Source organism: Rissa tridactyla, unplaced genomic scaffold (assembly GCF_028500815.1).
Source record: "Rissa tridactyla isolate bRisTri1 unplaced genomic scaffold, bRisTri1.patW.cur.20221130 scaffold_37, whole genome shotgun sequence".
In the NCBI taxonomy this organism is placed as follows: Eukaryota; Metazoa; Chordata; class Aves; order Charadriiformes; family Laridae; genus Rissa; species Rissa tridactyla.
Window position 1 is genome coordinate 360,553 of NW_026529584.1, and position 22,630 is coordinate 383,182.

The following is a 22,630-nucleotide window of genomic DNA, read 5'->3' on the forward strand; positions in this document are numbered from 1 at the left end:
CAATTTAGGGACCTTTTGGGCCAAGAACCAGCGATTTAGGGAGCTTCAGGGCTCAGAAATGTCAATGTAGTGATCGTTTTGGGCTCAGAGAGAGTGATTTACGGAGCTTTTGGGCTGAGAAACACTGATTTAGGAACATTTTCGGCTCAGAAAAAATGACGTAGGGGTATTTGGGGCTCAGAAACAGCAAGTTGGGGAGCTTTGGAGCTCAGAAACAGTGACTCAAGGAGCTCTTGGGCCAAGAAACAGCCATTTAGAGAGCTTTTGGGCTCAGGAACACAGATTTGAGGCTCAGAAGCACCAATTTAGGGAGCTTTTGGGCTCAGAAACAGCAGTTTAGGGAGCTTTGGGCTCCAAAGCAGCGATTTAGGGGGCTTTCGGAGCTGAGAAACACCAATTTAGGGAGCTTTGGGGCTCAGAAAGAGCAGCTGTGGAGGTTTTGGGCTGAGAAACACCAATTTACAAAGCTTTTGGGCTAAGAGAAAGCAATTTAGGGAACTTTTGGGCTGAGAAACAGCTATGTAGGGAGCTTTGGAGCTCCAAAACAGTGATTTAGGGAGCTTTTGGGCTGAGAAACAGGGATTTAGGGAGCTTTGGGGCTGAGAAAGAGCAATTTGAGGAGCTTTTGGGCTCAGAAGCATTGATTTAAGGAGGTTTTGGGCTGAGAAGCAGCGATTCAGGGCCCTTTTGGGCTAAGAAAGCCGGATTTGGAGAGCAGTAGCAGCAGTAGCGGGGGGGGGGGGCAGTGAGAGCCAGGAGGTGCCACTTACCCGGCAGGAGGTGGCCGGCCCGGGGGTTACTTCACTCTGATCTTCCTCGCTGAGGTTTTCCTCACGGTGGGCTTCCTCGCTCTGCGCTCGCCCAGCCCCCACCCCCCGGCACCACTTCCTTTCTTATTTTTGTCATTATTTCTCGGAAAGGAAATGAAAAGTGAAAGCAGAAGGGCCGCGAGCGGGGTGGGAGTGGCCAAGAGGAGGTGGTGGCATGGACATAGCCCCGGTGAGGGGGGGAAGCGGCTGGCTGGCCTCCTGGCAGGGTTTGGTGGCCCACCCACCATCCGGTGGTGGCCATGGGGGTCAGTGGTGGCCATGGGGAAGTCAGTGGAGCCCCCAGCGAGGTGGTTGTGGCCATGGGGGGTCGGTGTAGCTGCTGGACAGGCAGTGGTGGCCATGGAGAGGTCAGCGGTGGCCACTGGGGGGTTGGTGGTGGCCATGGAGGGGGCAACAGTGGCCATGGGGGAGTTGGTGGTGGCTACGGGATGGTTGGTGGTGGCCATGGAGAGGTCACTGGTGGCCGTGGGGGAGTAAGTAGTGTCCACAGGGAAGTCAGTGGTGGCCACGGGGCAGTCGGTGGTGGCCATGGGGGGGTTGGTGGAGTCCCTGGAGAGGCGGTGGTGTCCATGGGTGGGTCGGTGGTGGCCATGGAGGGTCCGTGGAGCCGCCAGCAAGGCAGTAGTGTCCATGAAGGGGGCAGTGGTGGCCATGGGGGAGGCAGCGCTGGCCATGACGGAGTTGGTGGTGGCCATGGAGAGGGCAACGGTGGCCATGGAGGGGGCAACAGTGGCCATGGGGGAGTTGGTGGTGGCTACAGGGCGGTTGGTGGTGGCCATGGAAGGGGCACTGGTGGCCATGGAAGGGGTGGCGTGGTGGTCATGGGGAGGTCAGTGGTGGCCATGGGGGGGTTGGTGGTGGCCATGGGGGAGTTGGTGGTGTCCACGGGGTGGTATGTGGTAGCCATGTGCAAGTCGGTGGAGCCCCTGGAGAGGCAGTGGTGGCTAAGGGGGGCCAGTGGTAGCCACAGAGGGGATGGTGGAGCCCCTCCACCAATAGCCCTGCCCCTCATGGCCACACCCCTTTAATGCATGGCCACGACCCCTTCCCTCACAGCCACGCCCCTTCCCCACTGCACCCGATGGAGAGGAACTGGTCGCACTGGTGAAGAACTAGGAGCACAGGGACCATTCTGGGAGCATTGGGGGAGTGAGGGAGTCGTACTGGGAGCACTGGGAGAACACTGGGAGCACTGGGGGGAGTAAGGAAATCTTACTGGGAGCACTGGGACCGCACTGGGAGCACTGGGGCGAACCAGAGAGTCATATTGGGAGCACTGCGACCGCAATGGGAGCGCTGGGGGCAACCACTGAGTCGTACTGAGAGCAGTGGAACCATACTGGGAGCACTGTGGGGAACCAGAGAGTCATACTAGGGGCACTGGGACCGCACTGGGAGCACTGGGGGGAGTCAGGGAGTCATACTGGGAGCACTAGGACCATACAAGGAGCACTGTGGGGAACCAGAGAGTCATACTAGGGGCACTGGGACCATACTGGGAGCACTTGGGGGGGAGTCAGGGAGTCATACTGGGAGCACTGGGATTATGCTGGGAACACTGGGGGAGTAAAGAAGTCATACTGGGAGCACTGGGACCACACTGGGAGCACTGGGGGGAGTCAGGGAGTCATACTGGGAGCACTGGGACCGCACTGGGAGCACTGGGGGGAGTCAGGAAGTCATACTGGGAGAACTGGGACAGAAACTGGGAGCACTGGGGGTAGTGAGGGAGTCATACTGGGAGCACTGGGACCGGAATTGGAGCACTGGGGGGCAGTAAGTGAGTCATACTGGGAGCACTGGGAGCACCGGGGGGAGTGAGGGAGTCATACTGGGAGCACTGGGACCACACTGGGAGCACTGGGGGGAGTCAGGAAGTCATACTGGGAGCACTGGGATCATACTGGGAGCACTAGGGGTAGGCAGAGAGTCATACTGGCAGCAATCTGACCGCACTGGGAGCACTGGGGGGAGTGAGGGAGTCATACTGGGAGCACTGGGACAGCACTGGGAGGACTCAGGGAGTCATACTGGGAGAATTGGGACAGCACTGGGAGCACTGGGGGGGGTCAGGGAGTCGTACTGGGAGCACTGGGGGGAACCAGAGAGTAATACTGTGAGCACTGGGACCGCACTGGGAGCACTGGGGGTAGACAGGGAGTCATACTGGGAGAACTGGGACCGCACTGGGAGCCCTGTGGGGAGTCAGGGAGTCATACTGGGAGCACTGTGATTGCACTGTGAGCACTGGGGGGAGACAGGGAGTCATACTGGGAGCACTCTATGCTGGTCCATACTGGGATTATTGGCCCGTACTGGGATGAGTCGTCCGCACAGGGCCGTACTCTATCTCCCATCATCCCCTGCGCCGGAAGTGGGCGCGGTTTCCGGCCGCAGTGGGCGTTGCCCTGTGACGCGCGGCAGCGTGGCGGAGCTGGGGTCGCCGCGGGAGGTCGCGCAGGTCGGTTGGCCCGGGGACACCTTGGGGACACCTTGGGGGGGGACGGGACACCGCTGAGACTCTTCCGGGACCCCCCCGGCCCCCACCCGCCCGTGGGCGGCCCCCGCTACCGGGTCGCGCTCATCGCTCGGTCCCCCCCCGCCATGTCAGCGTGATCCCGCACCCGCTTCCGGGTCCCGCCACGGTTCTGGGTCTCCCCCCCATCCGAGGGTGCCCCCCCACTTTCTGGCTGCGCCCCCCCGAATATCTGGGTGCCTCCCCCCATCTCTGTGTGCCCCCCGAGTCTCTGGGTACCCCCTCCCCATCTCTGGCGTCTCCCTCCAATTTCTGGGTGCCCCCCCATGGGTGACAGCCCCCCCAGTCTCTGGGCGACTCCTCCCATGCGTGCCCCCCCCAGTCTCTGGGTGCCCTCCTCAACCCATGGGTACTGTCCCCCCGCAATGTCCGGGTCCCCCCCCTTGTCCAGGTGTCCTTTCTCATCTGGGTTTCACCACCACCACCCTCCCCGCCGGGTGCCGCCACCCCTGGGTGCAGCCCCCCCACGCCCCCCCAGGAGGAGCTGCCACCCCACGCCCACCCCTGTCTCTGTCCTTCCTGGTGCCCGAACCCGAGGACCTGGAGGACCTTGACACCTGCCACAAGGTGGGTGCGGGCACAGGGGGGTGCAGGCAGGAGAGGGTCCAGGCAGGCGGGCGGCGGGCAGGAGGGGGTGCAGGCAGATGGTGGGGGCAGGTGGGACCTCCCCCCGACCTCCAGCTGTGGCAGGAGAAGCTGCAGCAGGAGCTGGAGTTCCTGGAGGTGCAGGAGGAGCACGTCAAGGAGGAGCAGAAGAACCTGAAGAAGGAGCTCCCGTCCCTCCTGCTGCCACCCCTGTGTGCGCAGGGGTTACAGTGACCGTGACCTCGCACCCTCCTGCTGCTGCTGCTGCGTGCTCAGGAGTCCCGCTGTCACACGTGTGTGTGTGCTGTGTCTGGGCTTCTGCTGACGATGGTTCTTCCAAAAACCCCATATTGGGGTGGGGGCCAAATACTATTTTAATGGCATCATCTACTCAGGCACCCGTGATACCACCCATGTTCCTGCTCCTGCCCTACCAGGTACGTGGGCAGCAGTGACTTCACCAGCTCCTACACAACCCATGGGCCTCTTCCTGGCCTGTCAGGTGAGTGGTCACAGGTGACATGCAAACACCTACACAAGATGGGGGCTTAGTCCTGGCCTACCAGCTTCTCAGGCACCTGGGACCTCAAAATACCCAACACAAGACATGTTTCTCCTGGGCTCCTCAGGCACCAGTGACATCGCAGAGACATCCACAAGCCAGGTGGCAGCTCCTGGCCTGTCGTCTGCGCAGGCACCAGTGAACTCCAGGCACCTACACAATCCCTAGGCCTGTTCCTGGCCCACTGGCTACTCAGGCGTGAGTGACCTCATAAGCACAGACACAGGGCATGGGCCTGCTTCTGGCCTGTCAGGTGTCCAGACATGAAGGATCTCACAAAACCTACACGAGCCGTGGGTCAGCTCATGGCCTGTCAGCTGAGCGGGACCTCACAGGTGCCTATCTGCCCGTTTGCCACGTACTTGCCAGTGAGGGACTCAGGCTGCAGTGACCTCACAGGCACCTACACGAGCTGTGCACCTGGGCCTGCCTTATCAGCTACTCAGCCAAGAGTGACATCACAAGGACAAGCCCGAGCCACGTGTCTCCTATCAGCTACACCAGCACCAGTGACCTCACCAGCCCCTACAGGAGCCCTGGTCTTGCTCCTGCTCTATCAGCTCCTCAGGCTCGTCTTTTGGGGGGACCCAAGCCAGTACTGACCCCCCTCTCCGTCACTTGCTCACCCCTTCTAGAAGGGGGCCGTAGCCCCTGGGCATGTTCCAGCGTGTCCGTGCCCCACCACCTTTCGGGCACCCCTCCGCCCTCTTGAATTCCCCCCAGCCCACCCTGTCAGGGCTTGTTCTGCAGCCTGGTGAAGTGGGGGACCCCCACCCGGCCTTTTCCTTCTGCTTCCGTTCACATTTAAACTCTAATTCTTCACTACACTAAATCTTATTGAAGAAGGGTTTATTCAATTCAAAACTATAGCTCCATTTCAAATTTACAGTTATGCAAACTTTAGAAACAAAGATTATTAATTTAATTTCTATATGTTTATTAATGTTTACCCATGTAGAAATCTATACATATATACATAAGTACATATATAAAAATAATGGGTGCATTATTAAAAAAAAAAATTCATTAGTAGAATTATACACTTCCTTTCATAGATATATACAATATATGATTATATTGTCTATAAATATTCTATTTTTATATCCAAACGAGGCAGGCGGCCCATCCCAGGGGCTGCCTGAGAACACACGGGTGTGACGGTGTCAGGAAATGGCTGTTAGCCAATCACGGAGCTGTGTGATCTTTAACCAAATGGCAGCTCCCTGCCAGGGAATGGCGGCATCTCGGCATAAAATGGCGGACAAACCACAATGGCGGCCCCCGTGCGTGTAGGGGAAGGGCCTTCCGGGTCCCATGCACTTCCGGGTCTATCCAGCCGGGGTGGCCGGTGCTGGCAGCCAATCAGAAGAGAGCAGAGGCCCGGTAGAGGAGAGGGGGCGGGACTTCTGCCAGAAGCTGGTGGGCGGGGCAGCTGTCAGGCCGAGTGGCCATCAAGAAGAAGGTGCAGGGCCCCAAACCTGAGGGCAAAGGCTCAGGGAGGCAGCGATGGGAACCAAAGGTGGTCAGTCACGCTGAGGGATGGAGGCGTGTGAGAGGGGGAGTGTTTATTCCAGCAAGGTCATCTGAGCGGGGACCTTGTTAATGGGGAAACGGGGAGAAAAAAGGGGAAAGCAGAAGCAGAGTGCACTGAGCCACAAACTTGAGAAAAGAACCATGGAGTCCATGGCAAGAAAGAGCTTTTGCCAGTCCCAGGAATTGGTGGGCCATCAAGAAAGTCCAGGTGGCACCTCCAGGAAGATCAAGTGGCCGTTTGAAATGAGAACGTTGTGAGTCAGAGGGAGCCTGGTCTGGGAGGGATGCGGGAATGAATAGAGCTGTGCAAAGCCCTGAGGGACATGCAGCGGAAGGGGGAGCAGGGAGGAACCAAGAGGGGGGAGGCAGAACACGGTGTAAAAGAGGCCAGTTGCATGTCAGACTGGATTGACCGGGAAAGGGATGGAGTTTTTAGGAAGAGAGAAGGGCCAGGGGCTGCTGGTGTGTTCGGAACCCACAGGGAAACGGCTGTGAAATGCTTCATAGGATTTGGGGTGTGTTCCTCTAAAGAAGTTGTCATGGTCAGTGGCCCAGCTGAAGTGCCTCTGTACCAACGCACGCAGCCTGGGGAACAAAGAGGAGGAGCTGAGTACCCTTGTGCAGCTGGAATCCTCACGGCTGGGGTTTGCTACAGGCCACCCGAGCAAGAGGAGCCTTTTGACGAAGCGTTCTTACTTCACCTCCAGGAAGCACCACACTCAGAGGCTGAGATCTACTGGGGGACTCCAGTCACCCTGGCAGCTGCTGGAAGAGCATCCCATGAAGCTGTGAGCAGTGCAGGAGACTCATGGAGGGTGTTGACGAAGGGATTGAGAGCAGCCCTGCAGAGAAGGGCGTGAGGATGCTGGGGCTGGAGTAACTGAACATGAGCTGGCAATGTGTGCTGGCAGCCCCAACCCATGCTGTGATTCTATGATTCGATGTCTCTATGACCTACACCCAAGGGAGCACATGCCAGTGGTGGTTACCCAGCGGATGTTACTCCAAACCTGAAGTGATCTCAATAAGCTGAGTTTACCACAACAAGACACTCCTAGGAGTAGCTGCTGGCACTTGTGCTCCCTCAAATTCATCTCATCACACACATGAAATGTGTATTCCTAAGTCTGTGATGCAAGAACAAACTTCTGATGCAGTCATTTTGTGTCCCTCCATGGAGGGACAGACCAGCTCTCTGAGCTGAGGTGAGTGGCTGCTGCTGCAGCTGTGAGGGGCTGGTTGGTGACGATTACCCTGGGGCAGGTTCCCCGGGGTGTCCAGGGACCGTGGCACAGAGCAGGTCCTGCTCTGCTGGTCCTTCCTGTCTCTCCAGAAGGCCTGGCTGTGTGAGAACACTGCTGTGTGCACCCAGCCTTCGCACTCACACAGCTGAGCTCTGCACTGGTGTTTTCCTCTCCCGAGCACTTCCTAGCTCAGCCCAGGTAAAGCCAAAGCTGCGTGTGTAAGCAAAGCAAAATAAAGCATTCATTCACGGCTTGATTTTCTGCTGCTGCCTTTATTTTGTTTCAAGTATGGAGGGAGTCTGGCTTCTCATGTACATCTCATCATTGGGATGCTAAAAATGTGAGCTTAGGAATAATATTATCACAAGCCTAAAATAAGAGGAAGAGAGAAAAAGAGAAACAGTGAAAGAGAGAAAGAGAGACAAGAAAACAAGTAATATCGGAAGGAAAAAGGAAGGAACAAAAGAAAGAAAGAAAGAAAAGAAAAAGAAAGAAAGAAAGAAAGAAAGAAAGAAAGAAAGAAAGAAAGAAAGAAAGAAAGAAAGAAAGAAAGAAAGAAAGAAAGAAAGAAAAAGAAAGAAAGAAAGAAGGAAAGAAAGAAAGAAAGAAAGAAAGAAAGAAAGAAAGAAAGAAAGAAAGAAAGAAAGAAAGAAAGAAAGAAAGAAGGAAAGAAAGAAAGAAAGAAAGAGAAAGAAAAAGAAAGAAAGAAAGAAAGAAAGAAAGAAAGAAAGAAAGAGAAAGAAAAAGAAAGAAAGAAAGAAAGAAAGAAAGAAAGAGAAAGAAAAAGAAAGAAAGAAAGAAAGAAAGAGAAAGAAAAAGAAAGAAAGAAAGAAAGAAAGAAAGAAAGAAAGAAAGAAAGAAAGAAAGAAAGAAAGAAAAAGAAAGAAAGAAAGAAAGAAAGAAAGAAAGAAAGAAAGAAAGAGAAAGAAAAAGAAAGAAAGAAAGAAAGAGAAAGAAAAAGAAAGAAAGAAAGAAAGAAAGAAAGAAAGAGAAAGAAAAAGAAAGAAAGAAAGAAAGAAAGAAAGAAAGAAAAAGAAAGAAAGAAAGAAAGAAAGAAAGAAAGAAAGAAAGAAAGAAAGAAAGAAAGAAAGAAAGAAAAAGAAAGAAAGAAACTACCAAAGAAAGCACGTAAAAAGGTTATGAACAAAAGGTCGTCCTGCTATTTTCTGTGAATATGCTGGTAGTCGTAGGAGAAAGACAGTTACCTCATTGGTGCTGAAATACAATATATTGCAATAGTTTCCTCAGGGCATCCCTGAGCTCCTGGTTCCTCATGCTGTAGATGAGGGGGTTCACTGCTAGAGGCACCACTGAGTACAGAAATGACACCACTAAGTCTAGATCTGTGGAGGAGATGGAGGTGGGCTTCAGGTAGGCAAACATGCCAAAACTGATAAAGAGAGAGACCACGGCCAAGTGAGGGGGGCACGTGGAAAATGCTTTGTGCCGTCCCTCCCCAGAGGGGATACACAGCATGGCCCTGAAGATCTGCACGTAGGACACCACAATGAAAACAAAACACGCAAAAGAAAAAAAGGCACCAAACACAATAAGCCCAACTTCCCCGAGGTAGTCTGATTGTGAGCAGGAGAGCTTGAGGATCTGGGGGATTTCACAGAAGAACTGGTCTAGGCCATTGCCTTGGCAGAGAGGTATTGAAAATGTATTGGCCATGTGCAGGAGAGCGTAGAGAAAGCCACTGCCCCAGGCAGCTGCTGCCATGTGGACACAAGCTCTGCTGCCCAGGAGGGACCCATAGTGCAGGGGTTTGCAGATGGCAACATACCGGTCGTAGGCCGTGACGGTGAGAAGACAAAAGTCTGCTGACATCAAGAAGGCAAAGAAAAAGACCTGGGAAACACATCCCGAGAAGGAGATGGCCCTGGTGTGCCAGAGGGAGTTGGCCATGGCTTTGGGCAGAGTGGTGGAGATGCAGCCCAGGTCGAGGAGGGCGAGGTTGAGGAGGAAGAAGTACATGGGGGTGTGGAGGCGGTGGTCACAGGCTACGGCAGTGATGATGAGGCCATTGCCCAGGAGGGCAGCCAGGTAGATTTAAAGGTCATGTAGGCCAATCCCTGTTTTTTAGAGACATCTGTGACTCGATCAGGATGCTCAAAGCCCTGCCCTACCTGACCCTGAAAATCGCCAACGATGGGGAATCCACAACTTCTCTGGGCAACCTTTTCCAGTGTCTGACCACCCTCATTGTAAAATTTCCTCCCTATGTCCAATCTAAATCTGCCCTCCTTCAGTGTAAAGCCATTGCCCCTTGTCCTGTCATTACTGGCCCTGGTGAAATCTCTCTCTCTCTCTTATAAGCCTGCCTCATAGGTTAAAAGGCCACAAGAAGGTCTCCTTGGACCTTTTTTGTTTCCAGGCTCAACAACTTCAACTCTCTCAGCTTTTCTTCCTCGGAGAGGTCTTCCAGCCTCCAATGATTTTTGGTGATCCTTCCCTTCACGCTCTCTAACAGGTCCACGTCTTTCTTGTGCTGGGGCCCCTAGAACTGGACACAGCATTCCAGATGAAATCGTATGAGATTGCAGTAGAGAGGGGGAATCCCCTCCCTCCACCTGCTGGCCACGCTTCTGTAGATGCAGCCCAGGCTATGATTGGCTTTCTGGGCTGCTGTCCTGGTTCTGGCAGGGATAGGGTTAATTCTCTCCAGGACACAGACTGTTCTAACAGATGGAGCCCAGAGCCATGGATGAAATGAACTCAACGGACACTTTGGAGGGATGGCCCATAGACTAAGGGCACTATATCTGCATGAATATATGTGTATATATACACGTGACAGGGGAAAGTGGTGGCAATTCATTGGAACCTGTAAGATGTGGGCATGGCATAGATGGTCTGGAATAAGGGGTGGATAATGTCCTGGTTGCGGCGGGGACAGGGTTAATTCTCCCCAGGACGCAGGTATTCCATGCCATGTGAGCCATGCCCACCCTGAGCTGCCGGGGTAGGGGGCAGGACTTCTCAGCTTGGAGCGGGCTGGGGGTACCGGTCCGATCGGGGATCGGCGGGGAGCGGCGGTTCCGTAATCGTGTTTGTACATTCCTCTGTCCGTGTGATTGTTGTTGTTCTCTTGTTCCCTTTGCTGTTCTGTGAAACTGACTTTGTCTCAACCCAAGAGTCTTGCCTTTTTTCTTCCGATTCTTCCCGTATTGGGAAGGCCCGAGCAAGCGGCACGTGGTTCTTTGTTGTCCTCTGAGGCTAAAACACACCATGGGAGCACTGGGACCGTACTGGGAGCACTGGGAGTAACCAGAGAGAGATACTGGGAGCACTGGGGGGAGGCAGGGAGTCATACTGGGAGCACTGGGACCACACTGGGAGCACTGGGGGGGGTCAGGGGGTCATCCTGGGAGCACTGGGACCTCACTGGGAGCACTGGGGGGAGTCAGAGGGTCATACTGGGAGCACTGGGAGCACCCTGGGAGCACTGGGGGAGTCAGGGGGTCATACTGGGAGCACTGGGACCAAACTGGGAGCACTGTGGGGAGTGAGGGGGTCATACTGGGAGCACTGGGGGAGTCAGGGGGTCATACTGGGAGCACTGGGACCAAACTGGGAGCACTGTGGGGAGTGAGGGGGTCATACTGGGAGCACTGGGACAGCACTGGGAGCACTGGGTGGAGTCAGCGAGTCAGACTGGGAGCACTGGGACCGCACTGGGAGCACTGCAGGGAGTCAGGGGGTCATACTGGGAGGACTGGGACCGCACTAGGAGCAGTGGGGGGAGTGAGGGAGTCATACTGGGAGCACTGGGAGCACCCTGGGAGCACTGGGGGGACTCAGGGGGTCATACTGGGAGCACTAGGACTGTACTGGAAGCTCTGGGAGGAACCAGGGAGTCATACTGGGAGCACTGGGACAGCACTGGGAGCACTGGGTGGATCCCTTGGGGTCATACTGTGAGCACTGGGAAAGTACTGGAAATACTGGGGGGAGTCAGGGAGTAATACTGGGAGGACTGGGAGCACCCTGGGAGCACTGGGTGGAGTCAGGGTGTCGTACTGGGAGCACCGGGACTGAACTGGGAGCTCTGGAGGGAACCAGGGAGTCATACTGGGAGCCCTGGGACCGCACTGGGAGCACCGGGGGGAATAACGGGGGTCATACTGGGAGCACTGGGGGGAGTCAGGGAGTCATACTGGGAGCACTGGTACTGCACTGTGAACACTGCAGGGAGTCAGGGGGTCATACTGGCAGCACTGGGACCGCACTGGGATCGCTCTATGCTGGTCCATACTGGGAGTATTGGCCCGTACTGGGATGACTGGTCCGCTCTGGCCCGTACTCCATCTCCCATCATCCCCTGCGCCGGAAGTGGGCGCAGTTTCCGGCCGCGGTGGGCGTTGCCCTGTGACGCGCGGCAGCATGGCGGAGCTGGGGTCGCCGCGGGAGGTCGCGCAGGTTGGTTTGCCCGGGGACACCCTGGGGACACCCTGGGGGGGGACGGGACACCGCTGAGACTCTCCCGGGACCCCCCGGCCCCCACCCGCCCGTGGGCGGCCGCCGCTACCGGGTCGCGCTCATCGCTCGGTCCCCCCCCGCCATGTCCGCGTGATCCCGCACCCGCTTCCGGGTCCCGCCACGGTTCTGGGTCTCCCCCCCATCCGAGGGTGCCCCCCCACTTTCTGGCTGCGCCCCCCCGAATATCTGGGTGCCTCCCCCCCATCTCTGGCGTCCCCCTCCCCGTATCTCTGTATGCCCCCCTCAGTCTCTGGCTACCCCCTCCCGATCTCTGGCGTCCCCCTCCAGTTTCTGGGTGCCCCGCCATGGGTGACAGCCCCCCAGTCTCTGGGTGACTCCTCCCCATGGGGGCCCCCCCCAGTGTCTTCGTGCCCTTCCCACCTCTTCTCCCCCCCTCCATGGGTGGTGCTCCCTCCCCCCCGAATCTCTGTGTGCCCCCAAGGGTGACACCCCCCCATACTCTGGGCACCCCCCACCACCACCTCTGGGTGCTCTCCCCAACCCATGGGTACTGTCCCCCTGCAATGTCCAGGTGCCCCCCCTTGCCCAGGTGTCCTCTCGCATCTGGGTTTCACCACCACCACCCTCCCCCCGGGTGCCGCCACCCCTGGGTGCAGCCCCCCCCACGCCCCCCCAGGAGGAGCTGCCGCCCCACACCCTGCCCCGTCTCTGTCCTTCCTGGTGCCCGAACCCGAGGACCTGGAGGACCTTGACACCCGCCACAAGGTGGGTGTGGGCACGGGGGGTGCAGGCAGGAGAGGGTCCAGGCAGGTGGGCGGCGGGCAGGAGGGGGTGCAGGCAGATGGTGGGGGCAGGCAGGACCTCCCCCGACCTCCAGCTGTGGCAGGAGAAGCTGCAGCAGTAGCTGGAGTTCCTGGAGGCGGGGGAGGAGCACGTCAAGGAGGAGCAGAAGAACCTGAAGAAGGAGCTCCCGTCCCTCCTGCCGCCACCCCTGTGTGCGCAGGGGTTACGGTGACCGTGACCTCGCACCCTCCTGCTGCTGCTGCGTGCTCAGGAGTCCCGCTGTCACACGTGTGTGTGTGCTGTGTCCGGGCTTCTGCTGACGATGGTTCTTCCAAAAACCCCATATTGGGGTGGGGACCAAATACTATTTTAGTGGCATCATCTACTCCGGCACCCGTGAGACCCCCCATGTTCCTGCTCCTGCCCTACCAGGTACGCGGGCAGCAGTGACTTCACCAGCTCCTACACAACCCATGGGCCTCTTCCTGGCCTGTCAGCTGAGCAGTCACAGGTGACCTTGCAAACACCTACACAAGATGGGGGCTTAGTCCTGGCCTACCAGCTTCTCAGGCACCTGGGACCTCAAAATACCCAGCACAAGACACGTTTCTCCCGGGCTCCTCAGGCACCAGTGACATCGCAGAGACATCCACAAGCCAGGTGACAGCTCCTGGCCTGTCGTCTGCGCAGGCACCAGTGACCTCACAGGCACCTACACAATCACTAGGCCTGTTCCTGGCCCACTGGCTACTCAGGCGTGAGCGACCTCATAAGCACAGACGCAGGGCGTGGGCCTGCTCCTGGCCTGTCAGGTGTCCAGACATGAAGGGTCTCACCAAACCTACACGAGCCGTGGGTCAGCTCATGGCCTGTCAGCCTGTCAGCTGACAGCATTTAGTTTTAGGACCATCCCTATCCCACCCCAGAGGAGACCCCCCTCAGACCCAGAGGGCCGCCCCATAGAGCTGCCCCAGCCCCACAGGGCCCCGCACCGTGATGGTGACCAGGATGGGTTTGGGGTTTGGGTGCAGGTTGGGGTCCAGGGAGAAGACGCAGAACTGCATTGGGGAGGTACGGGATTGTAGGAATGTGTCTGAGAGAAAATGGCCATGTGAGCCAGCCTCCCTGCTGTGAGAGATTAGATTAAGGGCAAAACAGGTGGTAGAAGATGGAATTAGTACATGGGAAAAACGGGACTGAGAAGGTAGAAAACATGTTGTGCTAGTGACTAAGCAATTTACGACGCGAATTCTTGTAACCAATCTGATGTGTGAATGAACTGCATGCACAGCGCGTGGACAGTGTAACTAGCTAATCAGAAATGAGCGAGTCACGTGTACGGCTACAACGCAGGGTATAAAAGATGATGATCTGTGCTTAATAAACAGCTTCTGTTGATTCACATTGGATCGTCTGGAGTCCAGTTATTTCTCCTCAGATGGTGACCCCGACGTGATCCCGATGGGCGCTTGGCTTGAGCAACGGAACGCGAGGGGCGGAAGACCCAGAAGGAGATCCACCGTCTGGAGGACGGCTCAGCTGGACTGAGACCGGGCGGATTGGGCGGCAATCCGGAATAAACAGACAACGTGGCCACGGACACCCGGAGAGAGGTGAGCAGCCGGGGCAGGAGATGGGGCAACAAGTAACAAAAGAAGAAGGGACAATATTAAGACTTCTCCTGCATATCCTCTCTAAGAGAGGGGTGAAATAAGATGAGCGTATGCTCCGAAGGTTGTTAATATGGTGCAGAGAGAACAGATTCGCAGCAGAGCCCCAGACAGCTTTTAAAGCAGAAATATGGGAGGCTGTTGGGAAAAAACTGTGGGAAGTGATAAGTAAAGGAGACAAAGAGGCATCACCGTTGGCGACGACATAGCGGTTGGTGTTATCGACCTTACAAGATATGAAGGCGGAGCGAGCCACAGCGGCCGGGGCTTTTGCAGCATTACAACCCACGGGAGGAGGATCGAACAGGCCAGGTCCGAAGGTTTGGGACGATCCCCTGCTGATCCCCTCTGCTCCACCTGAGGAAGTTCCAGAGAAAGAAGAACCGATGGAGGAGGACGTTCCCTGGCCAGCACCGCCACCCTCGGAAACAAGACCAACGGCACCTCCACCAGAGTGGTACAACCCCAGAACTGGGTTTTATGAAGGTCCACCTAAGCCTCCACGGCAACATGTTGATGTGCACCCCAGACCACCTTTTGATCCATCACTGTACCCACTGCTTCCACCGTCGCCTCCCTCTCCCGCTGAACAAGAATTGCCGCAAGGCGCATGCGCGGCAGCAAAAACACTGCAACAGAAATTGGAACAGTTAGAGAGAGAACAACAGAGACCATGGAAACAAGAGGAGGAGCAAGCGATATGAAATATGGAGAGGCGACAGCAGGGTGAAAGCGGGGGGGTATGGGGCGGCGGTAACAGGAACGCGGGAGGAGAGTTGGGTAACGGGAACGTGGGAGGAGAGTTGGGGGGTGCGACCGCGGGCTCAGGGGAGCCGCCGGATCCGCAAGTGCATTGGAAAGGAATCATTCAAAATGCCTTGGTAGAGGGTATAATGTTACCAACAGCATTTCCGGTGATACTGGGGGGAACTACGGGAGGTCGAAGGAATCCCAATAGATGGGAGGGTCTTCCTTGGCCGATGGTAAAAGAAGCGAGAAAATTAGTGTATGACTTTGGCCTTAATTCTCCCTACACTCAGTCGTTTCTTAACAATATTTTCACTACTAATATTATGACTCCTTTTGATAGCCGGACACTGATGTCCATTATCCCCACCCCAATGCAAGAACTAACGTGGAGATCAAGGTGGGAGGATGGTGTACAACGTGCAGTGATAGCGAATTTGAATAGAGTGGAGGGGGATCCGTTGCGGCTGGCAACCATGGAGATGTTATTAGGAACAGGTCCTTTCGCTGATGCTCAGCGACAAGCGTGGCTAGATGTCGCTATCTTACAACAGTCTGCAGAGTTGGCTCGCGAAGCACTGAGGACGTTGCCAGAGGATGGCAAGGTCACTCCCCCATATACGACGATAAAACAGGGCCCCAGCGAGGGATTCATGCAGTTTCTTGATAGACTAAGGAATGCGTTAGACCAGGGAGAACTGCCAGCGGCAGCCAAAGAGGCGGTATTTCAATCATTGGCCGTAGAGAACGCAAATCCAGCCTGTAAGCGTATCTTGCAAACTTTGCCTCGACACGCCACCGTTACCGACATGATAGAGGCATGCTGTAGGGTAGGGACACCTGAAGAACAGGCAGGATTTTTGGCCTCCGCTTTTGCTGCGGCTGTCAAGCCCTTGATTAATAATCGTAATTTGGGACCGAAATGCTTTAAGTGTGGGAAGGTCGGTCATTTGAAGATACAGTGTAGAGTAGAAAAGCAGAGGGGAGAGACAGATATGACGCCTGCTAGGAGCGGAGGAACGGGAGGATTTACGGGCACATGAAATCGGTGTCAGAAATTTGGACATAGAGCATCTGAATGCCGCTCAAAATTCCATAAGGATGGCACGCCATTGGGAAACGGGCTGATGAGCGCGGGGGGCCCGAGCGCGATGACACAAAACAGGCCTCAGGGTCAGGGTGCGTGGGTAGCGCAGCCTCTGCCACCACAGGGAGTGCCGGAGTGGACGTGGCAACAATAAAGGAGGTTACCCTTACAGACTCCCAAGTGCAGTGCATTCCTACTGATATGGAAGGGCCACTGGGGTATGGACTGAGTGCACTATTATTGGGACGATCTTCCATTACCAGACGGGGTTTGTTTGTGTTACCTGGGGTAATAGACGCTGATTATACAGGTCCAATTAAAATAATGGTATGGACACCCACTCCACCTGTGCATATCCCAGCGGGTACTCGCATTGGACAACTAGTGCCATTTAAGACCGCCGTTCCGACGGCCGGAAATCAGATAAGGGGGGATAAAGGTTTTGGCTCAACAGGTAATGCCGATATATATTTAGCCCTTGAAATCAGTAAAACAAAGCCCTTGCAGCGAGTTGCCCTAAGAGCACCAGGGGGTCAAAAGTGCGTACTTGATATGCTTGTAGACACCGGCGCTGATGTGACTATTATCAGTCAAGGTCGTTGGCCACCCTCTTGGCCCGTAGAAGACCCAGCTATACCCATAATGGGGGTCGGAGGAACTCAGACAACAAGAATAAGCAAAGAGGTGATCCAATGCCAAATGCCTGATGGTGGAGCTTGTTCAATACGACCGTATGTGCCAGTAGCGCCGGTGTGCCTGCTGGGCCGGGATGCTTTAAGTCAACTGGGTGCTTGCTTAACGACTGGGGGGACGGGTTTTCTGGGGCGGCCATTGGGGAAGGGCGACCTCTTTTGAAATTGAAGTGGAAAACGAACGACCCGGTATGGGTGGACCAATGGCCGCTCAATTCGGAAAAAATCGAGCAATTGAGCAATTAGTACAGCAACAGTTGGAGAAGGGACATATAGACCTAACAACCAGCCCCTGGAATACACCCATTTTTACCATCCCAAAACAGAGTGGCAAATGGCGGTTACTGCACGATTTACGAAAAATTAATGAGGCTATGGAGGACATGGGTGCTTTACAGCCAGGTTTGCCATCCCCTATCATGATCCCTAAAGGGTGGGAGATTCTGATAATAGATCTGAAGGACTGCTTTTTCACAATATCCTTGCACCCCGATGACTATCCGAAATTTGCTTTTTCCGTGCCAACAACACATAAGAATGGGCCTATGTGCAGGTATCATTGGGTAGTGTTGCCACAGGGAATGAAAAATTCACCCGCCTTGTGCCAGATGTACGTAGCATGGGCTTTGGCACCAGTGCGGAAAAAACACCCTGAGTGGATAATTTATCATTATATGGATGACATCTTGACAGCTGGACAACAATTAGAGTGTGACAAGGCTATTGAGGAGCTGCAGCAGGTACTAGGGAAAGCAGGGTTACAAATTGCACCAGAAAAAGTTCAAAAAGAACCACCCTGGAAATATTTAGGATGGGAAATATCTAAAACTACAGTTAGGCCACAGAAGTTGGAGATTAGAACACACATTTCGACGCTGAATGATGTTCAAAAACTCTTAGGAGATCTAAACTGGGTTCGTACATTGTGTACGAATGAAGACTTAGCACCTCTCATGCGCCTGTTGCGAGGAGGCAGTGGTGTTGATGCCCCCAGACAGTTATCTTTGGACGCGCAGAAGGCGATGCAGATGGTCAGTGATAAGGTCATCAACGCCTACGCGCATCGATGGGACCCTGATCATTCGATAGGTTCATTGATTATAAATCATGACGAACATCCTTTCACTTTAGTAATGCAGTGGGTACAGGAAAGGGACCCGCTACAAATTTTGGAGTGGATTTTCTTATCTGGCCAACCAAAGCGTACGGTTACCCCGAGGATAGAGGCGATGGCGCAACTTGTGATTAAGGGGTGTCAGAGGATCGTTGAGATATCCGGACAGGAACCTGAATATGTGGTAATTCGTTTAGTAGCTGAATACTTGCAGTGGGCCTTACGACACTCTATGGCGTTGCAGATTGCGCTTTTGAACTATGCTGGGACAGTTCAGGTACATTCGCCTCCGCACAAGTTTTTTAGTGTGCTACAAGTAGGACACATTGAGGAAATTCCCGCTTTGTCTCAACGACCTGTCCGAGGGCCGACAATCTTTACAGATGCCGGGGGGAAGACACAGAAAGCAGCAATAACATGGTACACGGACAATAAATGGCATGATATTGTGATCACGGACTGTAAAGGGTCCACACAAAAGCTAGAATTACGCGCTGTACTAGAAGGGTTTGCAGGTGGACAAAAGGAGGTATTAATATCATATGTGACTCCTTATATGTGGTTGGAATCGTTCAACGAATGGAGCGTGCTTTGCTGAAGGAGGTCAGTGATGAGCAGCTGTTCACCCTGCTCCATGAACTGTTGCTCCTACTCAGTGAACGGCACGATCCTTATTTCATCACCCATATTCGCAGCCATTCGGGGCTCCCAGAAGGTTTAGCTGAGGGCAATAGACGAGCTGATAAACTTGTGGCTCCTGCATGGGCGGCACCACCTCCAGATAAGTTTGTGCAAGCACGTGCCTCTCATACATTCTTCCATCAATCTGCACGAATGCTGCGCAGACAATTTGGGATCTCGGAGTCTGACGCCCGAGGTATAGTGCAAACTTGTGCTGATTGTCAACCATTTATACCTAACTTCAACCCAGGCGTCAGTCCCCGAGGGCATGGACCTTTGGAGTTCTGGCAGACTGATGTAACCCATGTGTCAGAATTTGGAAAACTGAAATTTATACACCTGAGTGTAGACTGTTATTCAACTGCAATTTGGGCAACTGCGCAGACTGGTGAATCCAGTAAACATGTACAAAGACATTTGCGATGTGCGTTCGCGGCCTTAGGCGTACCGCGTGTGATAAAGACTGATAATGGCCCAGGGTACGTAGCCCGTTCAACAGAGGTATTTCTACAGCTGTGGGGCATTACACATGTGACTGGCACACCACATTCTCCGACGGGTCAAGCCATAGTGGAACGCATGAACCAGTCTTTAAAAAATTTGCTTCAAAAACAGAAAGGGGGAGAGCAAGGGCTGAGCCCTTTAGATCGACTGAACAAAGCCATTTATGTCCTGAACTTCCTACGCCTCCCTCAACACTGCCTTGTACCTCCAATCGTGCGGCACGGCGCAGGCCTGCAGAGAGACCTGGGGGATTTTAGGCAGGAAAATGGCATGGTAGCAGTTAAAAACAGTGTGACGGGGAAGTGGGAAGGACCGTGTAGACTATTAACCTGGGGTCGAGGATATGCCTGTGTCGTTACAGATGCCGGAACCAGATGGGTACCAGCCAAGTGGATAAAGCCCTGGTTTGAGCAGACGGATTCAAATGAGTTACCCCACAACACCAACAACGATGGTGAGGGCTGAAGAAGTGCAGTGCCCTAGGTGTGGAACTGTGACCCATGGATCCTTGTGCCTTGTGAGGATTGTCGAGGCTGGTGGTGGTTTGAAAGACCACGTGCTGCGGCCCGGTGTGCTGTGTGTTTTTATAAGGAATTAGGTAAAGTGATAGGGTATGCTGTCTGTTTTTAATCCGGTGTGCTGTGTATTTTAATTCCGGTGTGCTGTGTGTTTTAATAAGGAGTTAAGTAAGGTGACAGGGTGTGCTATGTGTTTTAAATCCGGTGTGCTGTGTGTTTTAATAAGGAACTAAGTAAAGTGACGGGTTTAATTCGTTTAGCTATTGCAACAGGGCATATAGAGTCAGGTTCACCTCAACACGAGCTGGCTGAACGACAGGAGATTAGGGAAGCCCACCATTCACAAGGACTGGCCAGGGTGTGTGACATACAGTGCCGTTACACGGTGCTGCTGCCAGAGGTTTGGTCGGTTCCGGAGGACCAGTGGGAACAGGTGGTACGTCACTGTAGCAACAGGTTCGGTCATCTACAGCGCAGAAAGAAGGGCAAGGGTACTGATATTTGAAGATGCCACGGGGAATTAGTGTCGGGCTTATCCTCGTGATTGGAAGTTGCAGCTGAGCACAAAATTGAGAACCCTTGGTATTTCGGCTTCTTTTAATACAGCAGGATTCAATTCAGTTTACCCAACATTTAACACGTCCCTAGTGAACTTTTGTGGAGACACCACAGGGGTGATGATTGATTTCTGCTGTTGGCTCAGGGTCATGGATGTGAAGATTTTGAAGGTATGTGTTGTATGAACCTTTCTGAACACTTATCATCCATTCATAAAAAGTTACGGGAGCTGAAGGATAACATGTCCAAATTAAAAGTGGTTAAAAATGGTTTTGATGATTGGTTAAGCTCATGGGGTATAACGGGATGGTTATCAGACTCACTAAAGCAAGGGCTCATGCTATTGTTGGTTATATTATTATTGATTATGGTAGCCTCGTGTGTTCTCCGCAAAGTGACTGACATGATAGAAAATGCCATGTATAAGGTCTGGCTGGCTCAAGAAGAAAAAGGGGGTATTGTAGGAGTGTATCTGAGAGAAAATGGCCATGTGAGCCAGCCTCCCTACTGTGAGAGATTGGATTAAGAGCAAAACAGGTGGTAGAAGATGGAATTAGTACATGGGAAAAATGAGAACCGAGAAAGTAGAAAACATGTTGTGCTAGTGACTAAGCAATTTACTATGTGAATTCTTGTAACCAATCTGACGTGTGAATGAACTGCATGCACAGCGCGTGGACAGTGTAACGAGCTAATCAGAAATAAGCGAGTCACGTGTACGGCTACAACGCAGGGTATAAAAGATGATGATCTGTGCTTAATAAACGGCTTCTGTTGATTCACATTGGATTGTCTGGAGTCCAGTTATTTCTCCTCAGCAACCTCTGCCATGTATCTGAGCTAGTAAGCTACATATGAAACTCCTGTCACTGCTAACGCCTCGAACTATCCAGTCCATCGAATGACCGAGGGGTGGAGCGGAACTCCTCCTGATTCTTCTAGACAATCTGCTTCTCCATTATGGACATGTCGAGCACTTACCTGGAAAATGAACGCCTGCGCTCCTTTTGCACCTTTTGTATTCCATCAACTCCTTAGCAAAAGCATTTGTTTGACCTTTATTACAATTAGAGTTTGACCTTTAGGACAAAACGACACCAAGAAACAAACCGTGCCCAACGTGAGAAAACGTATACTGCACGCAAGCGCAAAAGGTGCATGTCCTATTTAAGCAAAACCAGTTTGGAATTCCTGTAAGTTGAAGGGACAGTTTTAGAATTACGTTTGTCTTCTTTTAGTTTTGCACGTTTGCCATCTGCAAGAAAAAAGCCTGTTGAAAAAAATACTATGTCATTTTTGCTTATGTCAGATGCACTTCAGTGTAACTGCAGTCCAGTACGCTCTCAAAATACAAAAATGAAAAAGAACAAACACAACTTCCTTAAGCCAAGTACTTACTTCTCTTCCAGTCGCTGGTGTTCTCTGTAAAACTCCTCCCTAGATAAAGGAGGAGCTTGTGTCACTGGGATGGGATCGGAATGCGCCGTTGGTACTGCTGTTGGTACCCAGGCTGATGACGTGTTTGCAGGAGCTGGGGGATATCCTGGAGGGGAGTCAGTGTAGCTGGCAGATGGAGGCTGACCAGGTGGAAACTGGGGAGGAAACTGTGGTCGTAGTGCCCCCGGTAGAAGAGGAAGCGCTTGGGGTGGTGGAGGGTACACGGAAGGCGGAGGCGCTGGCACGAAGACTGCTGTTGATGCTGGTAGCGTTGGGGCTTGGGTCCTCTGGGTACGTTCACCACGCAGGCATCCTCGACTGGAACTTCTAAAGAAACCCAAGTACACGTGTCACCGTTTGTTACACTCTGCTCTGATTTCAGAGAGGAAAGCGAACGAAGCCGGAGCGTGGTGGTGAGCACTGCGTGTTCTCAGCCTAAGCATTTTTCTCCCTGCTTCCATTTGAGACTATGCTCATTTCTTGATCCTCACACTTGCCTCCCACATCCTCACCCCCGGCAGTTCCCTCAGTCTTCTCTCCCTATACGCAGCTTTGCGACTGTGGATGGAGGCTGCCCGTGCTTAGGAGAGACTCCCACGTGCCAAGTGCCCACCGCTCCTCTACCAATCCTTGATACACCTCATACTTCACACTTCTGACCTTCAAAGTACTGCACAAATAATAACTAATCTTCTCTCAAACGTCTTTGGACTTCTTCCACGTACGCTTCCTATGTTGCGGACTCATGATGATGTATTTGGCCTGTTCTCACCCACGAATTGTTATTTTCTTGCTTACTGAATTTGAGATTTTTAGATAATCTGTGGCATGGACCCTGGCTTTTGTTTTCATTTTTCCTCAAGATTTTACAAACACAATGCACCCTTACAATCTGTCTAGAACAAATATATACCAAAAGGAAGGACTCACTTGACGCGGCAGTAATAGATCAAACAGACTCTTCTCTCTCTCTCCAACTGAGAGAAAGCAGCTTGGCTATTTGAGATGACTAAATGGAAGGAATTCAAAATTGTCATCATATAAGAACGTTGACTTTTCCAATAATTTGCTCAATCAGTATCAACTAGGTTGTTAAAAAAAGAATG

At 53.4% G+C, this 22,630-nt stretch overlaps 1 protein-coding gene and 1 long non-coding RNA gene across 4 annotated transcripts in view; one reads left to right on the forward strand and one right to left on the reverse strand.

Annotated features, from left to right (window-relative positions):
- LOC128903472 (E3 ubiquitin-protein ligase rnf213-alpha-like) overlaps positions 1-906 on the reverse strand; it is a 43,542-nt gene extending 42,636 nt beyond the window's left edge. For all 3 annotated transcript variants that reach the window (XM_054187484.1, XM_054187483.1, XM_054187485.1), the window contains exon 1: positions 771-906. The gene's annotated coding sequence lies outside the window, so the exon portion shown is untranslated. The remainder of the gene's footprint in view (positions 1-770) is intronic.
- Positions 907-12,419: 11,513 nt separating this feature from the next.
- On the forward strand, positions 12,420-20,871 carry LOC128903488 (uncharacterized). Its single transcript, XR_008464097.1, has 2 exons — positions 12,420-12,504; positions 19,373-20,871. It is a non-coding gene; the product is annotated as an uncharacterized LOC128903488 (long non-coding RNA).
- Positions 20,872-22,630: the final 1,759 nt, after the last annotated feature.